The sequence below is a fragment of the Chrysemys picta genome, chromosome 2 (genome assembly GCF_011386835.1).
Source record: "Chrysemys picta bellii isolate R12L10 chromosome 2, ASM1138683v2, whole genome shotgun sequence".
Classification (NCBI taxonomy): Eukaryota; Metazoa; Chordata; order Testudines; family Emydidae; genus Chrysemys; species Chrysemys picta.
Genome location: NC_088792.1, coordinates 94,038,066 through 94,051,551, shown reverse-complemented (window position 1 = coordinate 94,051,551; position 13,486 = coordinate 94,038,066). Strand labels below are relative to the sequence as shown.

Sequence of the window (13,486 nt, the reverse complement as noted above, 5' to 3'; positions counted from 1 at the left end):
ATTTGGAGAGCAAAGAGGAGGATGAGGAGAAAACTAAGAGATGGCAGTCATATAATCTTTCAGTACATTATCCTTCATACATAACAGCCACAAGCAGGAAAGATTAGAGAACTTGAGATGTCAAATGAAAAATTAAGTTAAAATGTTCGTTTTTCTCTATTTTTAAATGATGGTGACGATTATCGTTGTACATGACAAATATTTAGATGTGTGCTTAAGGGCAGTATATGCAACGCTTGCTGTTACCACCGAGACATGCTGGGGCCAGTAACACTCACAACTACCCCAATCCTGCAACTTGATCCTGCAAATGCCATAAACAACCCCATTGTTCTCAGTGGGACTCAATGTGGGCACAAGTTTTGGTTGCAGGATTGGGGCCTTGAAATCTGAGTGCTTCCATCTCTCGATGACCTGATGGTAGGTGCAAATAAGGTATTGCAAATGCAAAGGGAGACAGGGACTTGATCTAGCTGAACCACACTCTGTTAATGCATTGTGAAGGCTGGACTGATGCCTGCAGACTGTGAACACACCTGGCCTGAGTAGGTGGGACTATTCAGGCGAGTAAGGGCTGCAGGAGCAGACCCTTGGACTAGCTCGGATCAGTGAGGGTGACGGGATCAACCAGTTGTTACTGTTTCAGAGAGGGGTGTTATTGGAAGCTATACATTTTAAAAGCAAATACTGTACCTACAACTGTACTGACAAGTAGAATAACAGGGCTGCGCAGGAATCAGAGCAGCAGCACATCATATTTCAAAACAGTGCAAAGTATTACCGGGGAGAAAATTAAGAGCTGCTAAAAATATATTCACGGACTGGAGAAAGAAAAACAGGCAGAAGAAAATGTGCAGGTTCCATTAAGCTGCAGAAATTTTCTGTGGACACACCAAGGTACTTTTTCAAAGCAGCATATGGGGTTTATTCTGGTGGCTCTAATTTTAACATGAATGGGAGTCACGTGGCATACTCCCGGCATATGGCTTTGAAAATATCCCCCTGAGCAGTTAAGGAAGACTGAAACCTCTTCAAAATTATTTTTCTACCAATTCTGAAATGTTTATAAATGAAGGCACTGATGGATTTAAAGCAGCCCTACACAGTATAAAGTGGAAATATAACAGATAAAAAGATATTGACCAAGTGCTGTAAATACGCTTGGGTTCCAATCTACAGGGAACTGAACCTGGAGGAAGAAAACCTGGGTCTGCTCCCACTTTGGCCACTGATTCTGTGTGGCCTTGACCTTTTTGTGTCTGTTTCACTAAGATTATTATGCCTGCCGACTCTGGTAAAATGCTTTGGTATTCAGATAGCTGCATTTTCACAATCATATGTCAGCACAGTTCCATAATGTTACTTTTTAGGGTAACAATATACTCAACTTCTCTGCATTCTAGTTGCTTTCATTGATTTGCTGCATCTGAGTTGGAAAGGCTCTACTTAGAGCAAAGAATAATTTAAAAAACAGCTGAGTTCTGTTTTTCTGTCTCTGACTTTCCTCCTCTCTGTGGTTTCTGGTGACTGTATAGATGATCACAGAGGGCCAGAGCAACTGCCAGGTGTCCATCTTCTCTCTCCTATGTTATCTCTCTGAAGTACCAGAAAGAGGGTTTTGACTGACTAGTCTCAGGTCATTGAGCTATCAGACCTATGTTGCAGTGTCGCCTGGCTCATTTATGACAAGCTTTTGCTTTGAACAATCGTGAAATAAACACTTGCCACCTGATGAGAGTGAAAAGGGTGTACAATACATTTCAAAGTGGTGCAGCAAATGTGTCTGGAATATACATTTTGTAGTTATAAAATTCCCAGATATGCTGATAGATGAAGGTTTCCCAGTGGAAATTCCAAGGACACTGTGACATCATTTGGAGAACCAAGACTTTCCAGGTAAAATTGGGGTGCTTGGTCTCTTTATTGGGTCTTGAATATCTAGCACTTTTATGGAAAATCTAGAGAGTACTATTCTTTTTAAAAAATCAATTGAAATCAACCTTAGGAGGCCCAACAGTTTTGGTATTTTTCCTTCTGAGTTGAGAGATCTTTGATATGGTGCTTAGCAGGGGCGGCTCCAGGCACCAGTGCAGCAAGCGCGTGCCTGGGGCGGCAAGCCGCGGGGGGCAGTGTGCTGGTCGCCCTGAGGGTGGCAGTCAGGCAACCTTTGGTGGCATGCCTGCGGGAGGTCTGTCGGTTCCATGGCTTCGGCGGCAATTTGGCGGTGGGTACGCCGAAGGCGCGGGACTGGCAGATCACGCGCAGAAACGCCGCCGAATCCGCGTAACCAGCAGACCGCCCGTAGGCATGCCACCGAAGGTGCCTGACTGCCGTGCTTGGGGCGGCAAAAAACATAGAGCCACCCCTGGTGCTTAGGTGAAATGTATTCGTTAACAAAACTTGATTTTATAGTGCCTCTCAGAGAACTGTTCTAGCATGCATTTGCTACTATATACAGAGGAAAGGATGGAAAAAGTAGCAACAACAAAACACCCACAGAGTGGTGAGTAAAATCTTCCTAGAAAACGGATGATATTAAATTAGATCCCTGCAAGTGCTTTTTTAATTTTTGATGCCTGCGTTAGCAGTCAGGAACAGCAAAGAACTGAAGGCAGGGTGGTTGTAATGGGCTCCTTGCTGCTTTGCCAACAGAACCATTATCCTCTGAATTAAAATAAAAATTCTCTCTGAGGAAACTCATATTGACATATAGTCACATGACACAGCTGACAGGCAATGCCTGTGGCTGTGAATACAGTGTGCATCTTCTAAAGAGCCCCATTCTTTATGCTTTGAGGGAGAGCTTGATTTAAGAGGAGTGAATTGCAGGGTGGGGTTTGTCTCTGTGATGGCAGGCATGGTGATTCTGCAGCGTTGATGGCATGTTTAGTATGTAGATGATTAAGAGAGAAGTAAAAAGCATTCGGAAGATCAATTAGAGGAAGACTCATTAACTGGAAGGAAGTTCTGAGCAGATGGGATAGCCTTGACGAAATGAGCCAAAACACACACACAGTTGGGCTTGGTGCGTGGGCTAAATGGTGAGACATGTTTGTTGGAGAGGAGGTTCAGTGAGTGCTTTCCAACAGCTGGTCCTTCCTACTAGTCTTAAGAGAGAGAACAGTTCCAGTAGTCACTTGAAATGTTTTGAAGCAGGTAGAATACTATACCCGTAAAAACTTTAGTCATGAATAAAAATGGAGTATAGTTCTATCTGTTCAGTCAGCAGTTGTATTTGCAAGGCAAAATGGAAGGTGGGAAGTTGCTTACTCTTTTTTTTTTTTTTTTTTGGCTAAGGGTATGTTGGGGTCAGGGGTGCGTTATTTACTGATATTATGTAGGTTGCCACTTTCAGAGCTTCAGGATCTCCTCTGGGTCTTCAGAGCTTGTCATTCATTATTTTTATAATATACATTTGAAATTCTGTGAAATCAAAATAGGTTGTTAAGTTTTTCCTTTCACGGGTGTCTTTGTTGTTGATTTGTTACATCAAGACAGTGCCCCTCCATTTCTCTTGGTTTCCAAAGTGGAGAGTGAAGCTTTTCCTCCTGATGTTCCTCCAGCCCATCTAGCCTGGTTGGAACTTCCATTTAAAACACTGGATACAACCAGCAATTTAAAAAAGAGACTACTATGTGAGTGCACAGAGCAACACTCATGTACACCTCTACCCCAATATAATGCTGTCCTCGGGAGCCAAAAAATCTTACCGCGTTATACGTGAAACCGCGTTATATCAAACTTGCTTTGCTCTGCCGGAGCAGCCCCGTCCCCCCAGAGCGCTGCTTTACCGCGTTATATTCGAATTCGTGTTATATCGGGTCACGTTATATCGGGGTAGAGGTGTATATGTATATGCAATGTGTTGCATTCATGTGTGTACGCCACACATGTGTGCATATACGTGTGTGTGTGTGTGTGTGTGTGTGTGTGTGTGTGTGCAAGCATGCACATTTACATATACATATACATGAATGTTGCTATGCTGGGGGTAGTCTGAAAAATAGAGCACATTTGCTTATTAGGTAATTGCCCTGTGTGACCATTTTTTATTCATATTGTCAATGCAAAACTTTTCCTACAATATTGCCAATTTAAGGAAGCAAGCAAGTAATAAGCAGTGAATTACATTATTTTCTATTCAGCTTAATTTTGTTCCCAAGGTTGGGGGGAAGGCAGATAGATTTGTAGGATAGTTTGAGCTGTTCTAGAAAGGCAATGTTATTTAATGGTTGAACAAGACACTATTCATCAGGACTTTTGGGTTCTATTCCCAGCTCTGCCATTAAGTTTAGTCTTGGAAAAGCCCTGTCACCTTTCTGTGCCTCAGTTTACCCCTCTTCTACATGTATGTTCTGATATTTACCTACCTTGTAAGGGTCTGATGAGGCTTCACTGATGCTAAATCCTCTGATGAAAGGCACTATGGAAAGATAGTGTTATTAATGAAATTTTCATAATCATACTAATATACTTTCTCCAAAGGCTGCTGTACATGTGATTGTTGCTTTTAAATGCAGAGATCAGAAAATGTTCAAATTTTAACAGAAAGTAAATCAAAATGCTAGTTTTTCCAAAGCTGCTCATATAAATACCTACAAGTCCTGTGGAAGTTAAAAGGTTTTCAGTGATGTTCTCTGGCCCACTGTTCTTAATGTTGTATTAGGTTAATACTTAAGACTGCATTTTCAGGGTAATAAAAATTTTCACACTAGTAACTTTTTTCCCCTTTCAACAAAAAAATGTGAGACTTTTGAATGAACAGATTTAATGTGGCTGCATGGCAGATGCACTGACACACAAACTGCTGCAGTCTCTGGGTGAATAATCTCCTCTTTAGATAGTTCCCAAGTATTTCTTTATGTAATTCACATATTAAAAACACATACATGATTATTTACACAATAAAGCATGGTAGCTCCAGAATCATTAGTTTAGAACAGACATTTCTGGGAGCATTTTATTAAATTATTTTCTCCTTTTGTTTTCGTATCTACTCTTTAAAAATATAAAAAGCAAATGACCCATAAATCGTCTTTTTATTATTTTATGCGACCAAGTAGAGATCACATCAACATGTTCTGATAGAAGATGAGCATAACATAATACTGAGCAGTTGATATTTCTGCTAGCATTTACCCTTATACACACTTCCTGCCAAGTATTCAGTTTAATACACATGTGAGGGAGAGGGTGAGTGGTAGGAAGCAAAGATCTATTTTATTCCCCTTCATTGCAACTGCATCAATGCATCAATAGCACCCTTGTATGCTGCTCACTTCCCCTCATGCTAACAGAGAACCTTAAAGGATGCTCTTGGAGTTGGACTCTCTGCATCAGAGGTAAATTCAGTCTTTGTTGTTAGTGAAGTGAGTGTTAGGGGAGCAGCTAAAGCCAGATGCCCCGTAGACCATTGTTGGCAGAGGGTGCAGCAGTATAAGATTACTTCTGTGCTGGCCAAATGCGTTCAAAGCAGAGAGAGTAAAAGAAGGAAAGTTCTAACTTGATTAACAGATGTGGAACTCCTTCTCGACAAGGTGATTAAGTATTTTGGCATTGGACAAAATTATATAGTTGGTTGAATCGAAAAACCCAAGTGTAAAAGTTTGGCTTGTAACACCCCCAGAGAGGGGAAGTTTTATATTTTGTAACACCCCAGAGATCATTTCTGTTGGCCTTGCAATTTTATGCTTCGAATATTACCTATAGAAATGCTGGAGTTGATGGTCTGAATTCTTCAGCTATCTTTTATGCACTGGCTTGATGTATAATTGATCTGTAGTTCTGGAATCACCACTGTATATGGTATATATTTGAGATGACTAGATTTATAGGTTGCAGAGAGCTGCAGGGCTGGTTTGTGATATTTATTTATTTATTTTTGGTGATGGATAAAAAACTGCCCTTGTGTATGGCCTTTACAAACCTAAATCACATTTTAGAGTTGCTTTTTCAGATAAACATTTGATATTTCAAGTCCTAAGGTCAGGTGTCATTGTCACCAGGCTGTGCCCAATACTTCTTATCAAAAGCCACTGACCTTAAAATCTAACCACTGCAAAGAGGAATATTCACCATTTTATGGATTTTGGTTACTCTGTTTTTTAAACCTGAGGTTCTCATTTTTATTTTCCCATGTAAATATTTTGGTTCAACTTGATAGCTGGTGTATTTATTTCTTCAAGTCTGTTCATTTCCTACTCCTGTTACACAGGAATCATCTTGCAAAAGAGATCCTAAGTAGTGAAACCACATTTGTAGAGGAATGTGACCTCAACAAATTATAAAAGTTGAAGGGTATATTTGCTGCTTATTGCATTGGCCAAGCATAATTGAAAACTTCCACTATTATAATTGTTATGCATATTAATATCTATAGTTTATGATTTTTCATTTTTCATTTCACAATAGATATCTGAACTTTGCAGACATTAATAAACCCACATACGCCCTTTTTTTAGTGAGGCAAGTATTATTATTCCATTTTACAGAGATGTTGAGGTGAAGTGACTTGCCCTCAGTGTCTCAACGAGTTAGCATTGGAACTGGAACCCCAAAGTCATGACTCTCCAGCCCACCTGCTGCCGACCTCCCAGCTTTCATATAAATCATAGACATTAGAGGTGGAAAAGACTTAACAGATGATCTTGTCAATTCCCCCAGCCACTGCATAATTGATTTCTGTGCTAAGTTCTGCTGAGTTGGAGGACCTTAGTTGTCAGAGGAGATGAAAAAGCATTGCAGTCCCAGTGTTACTAGACAGACCAGGTGTGTCTGTCTTCAGATATTGCCCAACGTCTCAGGAGCCCAAAGGTCAAGCTTTATTTGTATAAAACTAGTGGAATTCTTGTTTAACATGGAGGTGCACCTTATGGAGGCTAGAAGCCCCTGCATCTGAAAGGAAGGCAGCTCTGATTAAGATGAAGTACCACATGCTGAAAAAAATAGTCTCTTTGCCTCACATCTCAGTATTGGGGTCAGGGCTGCATTGTAGAACTCTGTAGGCTACATTTGACTCACAGGCTGCACTTTAAGCAAGATAGAGAAATACAAGATGCAACAACTGAGCAAACTGGAGGAAGGGGTGTGCAGGCCCAGTGATGCAGGAGCAGTCTTACATACTCCTCAAATTATAAATACAGTAATCTCCAGGAGAGGTACATTTGAGTCAGAGGATGATAAAGATGATTCTATCTCAATGGGGAAAGTGCTGTGTGCTCCAAACAGCAAATCATATCTCCTTACAGTAGGCATGAGTTTTAAATGTTCTGTGCCTCTGCATTTCCCTCTGACTTCACTGGGAGCTATGGTTGTAGACCAGGCTAATCTGATTTGCAAAGGGGTGTGTCACACACACACACACACACACACACACAATGTGCATATTATTTTTTTCTCAGTCCTACTACAAGCCACACTGTATATCTGTCTGGAGGCAATATATGTGATATATAACCTAAAATTAATTCTGTCTGTCTGTCTTGTATATGTAAAATTTCCCATATTGGCTTTTTGTGGGATAGCTCACATATTTCTATGTAAAAAACACTATCAAAAGTGTGCAAAAAAATTTTAGTAAAAAGAAATTGGCCCATTTTCAAGAGGAAAAAAAATCATTTTTTTCATGAATTTGGAGAAAAAGTCATTAAATCAAACTGAATGAAAAATCATCAGACTTGAAGGTTTTTGATATGTTTTTAAATATTTTCTGTGGCCCTAATTATTAATGCCTGCCTGAGGGAGTAGAGACTCAAAAGAAAGATATGGGTTTGCCTCTAGAATGAATGCTTCAACCTTGCAAATAGACTATCGTGTGGGTAGAACATTCACCCAGAATTTGCAGTTATCAGCTAATCATCCCATTGAAAAGAAGGAGCTTTTGTCACCACAGAGAAACTACAGCTGCTGTGATTCTGTTGGAAGTCTGTGAAGACCCCATCCCAGTAGATGTCTATCTTCTTTGGGAGGCCACATAGGCTCCAAACATCTTCTAGCACCAGTTGGAGATGTAATGCTGTTGATTGTACTGACCTGCTCTTGTAAGGTGAGAAGACAATACTGATGATAATTACTGCTGAGTCAACGTACAGTAACTTCCATGTGAATTTTCACTTGGAAATCCACAGTCTTATGGGGAGAATGCAGCTGTTCTCTAATTCCACTTCTTCCTACCAACAAAATATCTTTTCCCAACTTCTGTTTGCTGTGTCTGCTTGACCTGATGGATTCACCTTGATTTTTGTATGGGCCTGTTCTATATAGGTTCAATGGTCTGGTCTTGCATCCCTGGAGCCCTCATAGTTCATCTGTCACCAGTGCTTATATGGCCCCCCTTTACCATAATATCTGAGCACATCATAATCTTACGTATTTATCCTCAAAACATGCTTGTGAGGAAGGGAAGTGCTATTATCCTCATTTTACAGAGAAGGAAGCTAAGATGACACAGTCAAAGTCACTTACACAAGCTCACAGAGGAAATCTGTAACACAGAAGGGATTGAACATGGATTTCCTGAGTTCCAAACAAACACCTTAATCAGTGATGCTCTTTCTTCTCATTAGCATGAAATCAGTTGGATTGGGGAGATGACCAAGGAGTATGGAAACTGAGCCTAAAGGAGGGTTCACCCTATACTTCAAAACAATATTGATCATCATCTTTGCCTGTGATGGTGGTTTGTTAAGCAGATTGAGCATGAATGAATGGTCTTGCACTCTGTATATCATACCACAGTACTGGCAAAAAGAACTATTCATCTGATTAGGAAGTTCTCCAATTTAATATTGCCTTAAAAGCAAAATTACTGTGCAGAGGCTCACTGGGACTGTGACGGATAATCCTTCTTTGTATTGCATTTTGCATTTTATTTTATTTTATTTATTTGTTTGTTTCTATTCTATGTAGCTATCCTAAGCTCTTAGTGGTAACAAAGCTTTAAATCCACATAGTCCATAAAACACAACAACAAATAACAAAATAAACAATTGCAATGCTTGTGTACATTTGCTTGCATATAAATAAGATAAACCTTTCACTTTATTTCCCTTGCCCTCAAACTAACCGCATCCCAAATGCCTGGAGAAATAAAGATGGCTTTTTCAGCACACCCTGATGGTTAACAAATCTGGCTATAAATTAGCCCTTCCCTCCCCCAAAATGCAAATTGGCTGCCTTCTGCAATTTAATGTTTCAAAACTAAAAGAGTGACCATAAATGACAAGAATGCTGGATAATGATTTATAAAGATATTCACTCTCAAGAAAGCAGCTGACTGCATTATTTTAAATATCTAGTAACACAAAAGCTGAGAAAAGATAATGAAATGTGAAAAGTTGCTCCTAATCCATAGGAAATCCAGTTTGTTGTGCATGATTAAAAAAGCATTTGTTTTCTCTAAAATGAATGCTTATGTGCCAGCATTGCAGCCTAGTGACGTGAGCACAGATGATTCTTAAACGTGGCCATTTACAATACTTAATACAGTGGTTCTGTAGAATATTTGAGTATTTTTTTTTCCAAATAACGGGCCCCTTCCTTCTTGTTCTCTGTTTAGTAAGTTCAAACACATTCATGTAAATATATTGACAGAGAGGTGTTTCCATCTCTGTGTAGCTGAGGTACTTATATGGTCCCCATTACCATAATGTCTGGGCACTTTACAATCTTTAATCCTTGCAACACCCCTGTAAGGTATAGCAGGGTTGCTATTTCCATTTTACAGACTCAATAACTGAGCACATAAAGGCTAAGTGTCTTGCCCAAGGTCACACAGAAGTTAGTGGCAGAACATTGAATCCGAGCCTCCTAAGTCTCAGGCTAGTGACCACTGGACCATCATTCCTCTTTTTTTCCCCATTGCATCCCCCACTTTACTTCCCCAAATCACGCAATGCTTACTCCTTCTGCTCCAGGGCTGGATAGGAATGGCCCATATTTCTGAATTGCAATCCACATGGCAGATGAAGGTTTTTCCTGTTGACAGTAGAACATGTAGGCAGGATGGTGAGTATGAACCTGGAGTCAAGGCTTGGGGGGCTAAGGTAGGGGATGTTAAAGACCATTTGGGGAGCAGGTCATTAAAAGAGGCATACAGGTGCCTATAAACCACTAATAAAATAATGTTATTTCCGAAAGTTGAGCAGTAGAAATAAATTGCCCAGGGTCAGGTTGTAGATCCTCTTGGTTTGGGTTTGCATGCGAGTGTTACAGTAATATATTTCCTGGGGCCCACAGAAGAGCTGGGAAGCTAAATCTAACATTTTCATAGCCTGTGCATCTATTTTTGTCCTGTGATTGATAGAATGAATAATCAAACCCAAAATATCATTAAGATCAGCAATCTGTGTATACATATATAAGCAATACTGTCTGGCTAGAGATGTGTATATCCCTCAGTGTATATGTACATGATGGCATGCCAGTACACATCACATACATATATGTATGTGTGCACTTCCATATATGTATATGCAGGTTCTCATGGTATGTTAGTAGAGGCGAAGCAAATATATGTCTGTCTGTATATGCATGTATGCGTTAACATTGTGTGTATGCAAAGGGAAAGCAACTACGTGTGTGTGTTTTCCCAGGGTATATGTAAGGAGAAAGCAAACTCTCAATCAAATAAGTAGTGAGAGTGGAAAAAAGATGAGATTGCAGTTGATTATGAGTCTGGCAGCAGATGTTCTACACAAATCTAGCTCGCTGCATCCAGTCTGTTTCCATGGTGATGGAATCAGTAATTGTTAAGCTCAGGCGCTCTCCCCTCCTCTTCTCCCAGCAAGGTGGAAGCTGGATATGAGTCTGAACTCTCCCTAGACAATTGCCAGGCCCTAAAAAATAGCAGGAGGGCTGATGGAGTGGGAGATACAGAGACAGGGAGCTATTATTTTTCCCTTTATGATACTAGAAGTGAGGCGCTCTTCCTAGAAAATATAGTCTCTGAAGATGCTAAATAAATGGGCAGGAGTTTCCCTGAAATGGAGGCTCGCTGTGATTGGCTGCTGTTTCCTATGTTCTTGCCAATTGGAGCACAATTGGGCTCCAACACTCTAAACATAAGCAAAGCTACATGCTTATTCTTTTGGACTTGAAGTATACACCGGGCAAAGGTGTGCAAAGGAGGGGGTCTCCTTTCACATAGCTAAACTGAAAACGGATCTCATTAAAGAGCTTCATCGGAGACCATCTGCTATTGAAGCACGTTGTTCCGTCCACAGAAAGCATTAAGTCATTTCCATGCTGTAGTATAGGAGGCAAATTTATCATCGGGAACGATGGAACTACAGGATCTCTGTAAGTAAATCTCTGTGTATACTTATCCTGGTATTTCAGTCTGAGAACAGATCAATAAATAGTTTATCCACCAAGGAAGAGGAAGGCAGATTAGCAACAACTGTAAATAGCACAAAGAGGGGCTTTTTATTTGTTCGTTTCACATCTAGCTAGATATGGTTTTATTAATGTCTCTAGACATCAGACGTACAGTAGTTATCTATTAGCTGTTTGTATTACCTTGGGTTATCATTTAGCCTAATTAGGATTAGTATATGGAAGGGTTTTATATTTTGCTAGGTAATTCATACTGTTTCTCTATTTTAATAAAGAAAGTGAATCTCTTACCCCAAACTACATGGAATAGAAAACTGCAGGCACAAAAGTAGGAGCTGCCCCTGTGTGGTCACCAACGTTGTATTGTCGGCAGGTACATTATTATAATAATCTGAAAGGCACTAGTTCAGACATCCAGCCAAAAACAACCATTAGTTGTTGATCATCCATCACTGTTTTCAACATAGTGAATCATGCCTTTACTGCCCTTTATTTCAGTTATTTTTAAAAATTAATTTCAGTGGCAAGCTCTCTTCTATTTGTAAACTCTGAGACAAGAAGGAGACCTTTGTTTCTTCACTAAGCAAGTGAATGCAGGGCAAGCACAGAGAGTACCCGTCTTTCCTCAGGTGGGGGCATACATTGGAACTTGATTCTCCTGCCTCTTGTGACTCGTCAGTTTAGATCCTGTTAAGTAGATGCTGCACAGTTAGAATCAGTGGAGCAAATTCATCCGTCCGTTGAAGTCAGTGGAGTTACACCAGCCCATCCTTTGACCCATCCTTGTTTATATTTGATCAGGTACTTCTCATTGGACTGAGAGCTTTGCTGCTCAAAGCTCTTGGATGACTCTGACTGTGCGCAGTTCATTTATCTGGGTCAGGATAGCACGTAGGAGAGAGGATGAAACTAGAAACAACAAATGTTTTCCTTTGTGGCTATATCTGGCCATGATCTTTGGAAGAAATCATAACCAAACCTAATGTAAACGCAGAATGAAGCTGCTTCTAGGGGTCCATGTTCCGCATGGTGTGTGTACGTGAGGAGTTAAGCACACAATTTCCTTTCCCAATGCTAAGAACTACTGTGAGCCTAAGTTGCTACACTGCTGCCTGAAAATTTCATCCCAAGAGTCTCCTTTTCAGACACTGCTAAACTGAACAGTTTTGCTCTCTAGATATTTCCTCACATATTGTGGCAGGCAGAGGTACTGTACAAGACTCATTCCTTTCATGAAAGGAATAGAGCAGGAGTGGCCAAACTTACTGGCCCTCTGAGCCACATACGACAATCTTCAGAAGTTCGAGAGCCAGAGCACTCCTGCCGCGAGCTGGGGGTTGAGGCTTCAGCCCTGCTCCTGCTGAAGCCCCAAGCCCTGGCAGGTGCGCCACACAGGGCAGAAGCCCCAAGAACCCCTCCTCGCTGGGCAGAAGCCCTGATACACACCTCCCTGCTGGGCAGAAGTCCCTACTGCACCACCCCACTGCAAGGCAGAAGTCCTGAGCTTCCTCCACCCCCCCAATCTGGTAGGTGGAGAATGGAGGGATATTGGGGGGCTCTGCGAGCCGCATTTTAATGGTAAAAGAGCTACATTTTGGCCGCTCCTGAAATAGAGCCTGGTTAGGATGTTGTGGCTAGAAAAGGAATATGTGTGTGTGTCTGATAATATTTGGGTTAAAGAGAAATATATTGTAAATATATATTGTGTGTGTGTGTAATTTTCAAGAATTCTCTGAAAATGATTTTTTTTAAATATAGAACGTAGGATTCTATTATATTAATACAGTCAAGATATCTCTTAATGAAAGGTGTGGAGTTGGCTCTTCTAATTATTTGTGAACGTTTAAGATAATTCATCGCTAATTCCAGAAGACCATAGGTTACGTTTGAATTCTTTTTCTTCGTGACCATTACAGTATTGGTCGCTGCTTTCTACATTTACCAGTGACCCTTGGGGCATCTTTTATTAAAATAGTGTCCCCAGATATTCTGTGACAATTTGACTACAAACTAAGTCATTTTCCTGATCTTTGCAAAGGGGAGAGATGATATGTTTGCAACCATTGTCCATTATTGGGGAACTTACCCTCAATGCTAAGTGGCACTAAGTGATGAAAACTAAATCCTGGAAAGGAGAGAATAATGTATCTGT

General features: G+C 40.5%; 1 protein-coding gene across 5 annotated transcripts in view; it reads left to right on the top strand.

Annotated features, from left to right (window-relative positions):
- ELMO1 (engulfment and cell motility 1) overlaps positions 1–13,486 on the top strand; it is a 471,086-nt gene that overhangs the window by 352,534 nt on the left and 105,066 nt on the right. The window contains exon 1 of one of the 5 annotated variants that reach the window (XM_005287368.5): positions 10,772–11,298. The exons of 3 other annotated variants lie outside the window; for them this stretch is intronic. The gene's annotated coding sequence lies outside the window, so the exon portion shown is untranslated. Of the gene's footprint in view, positions 1–10,771; positions 11,299–12,051; positions 12,861–13,486 lie in introns of those variants that run through there. One more of the 5 variants, XM_065587210.1, reaches the window with a different exon arrangement.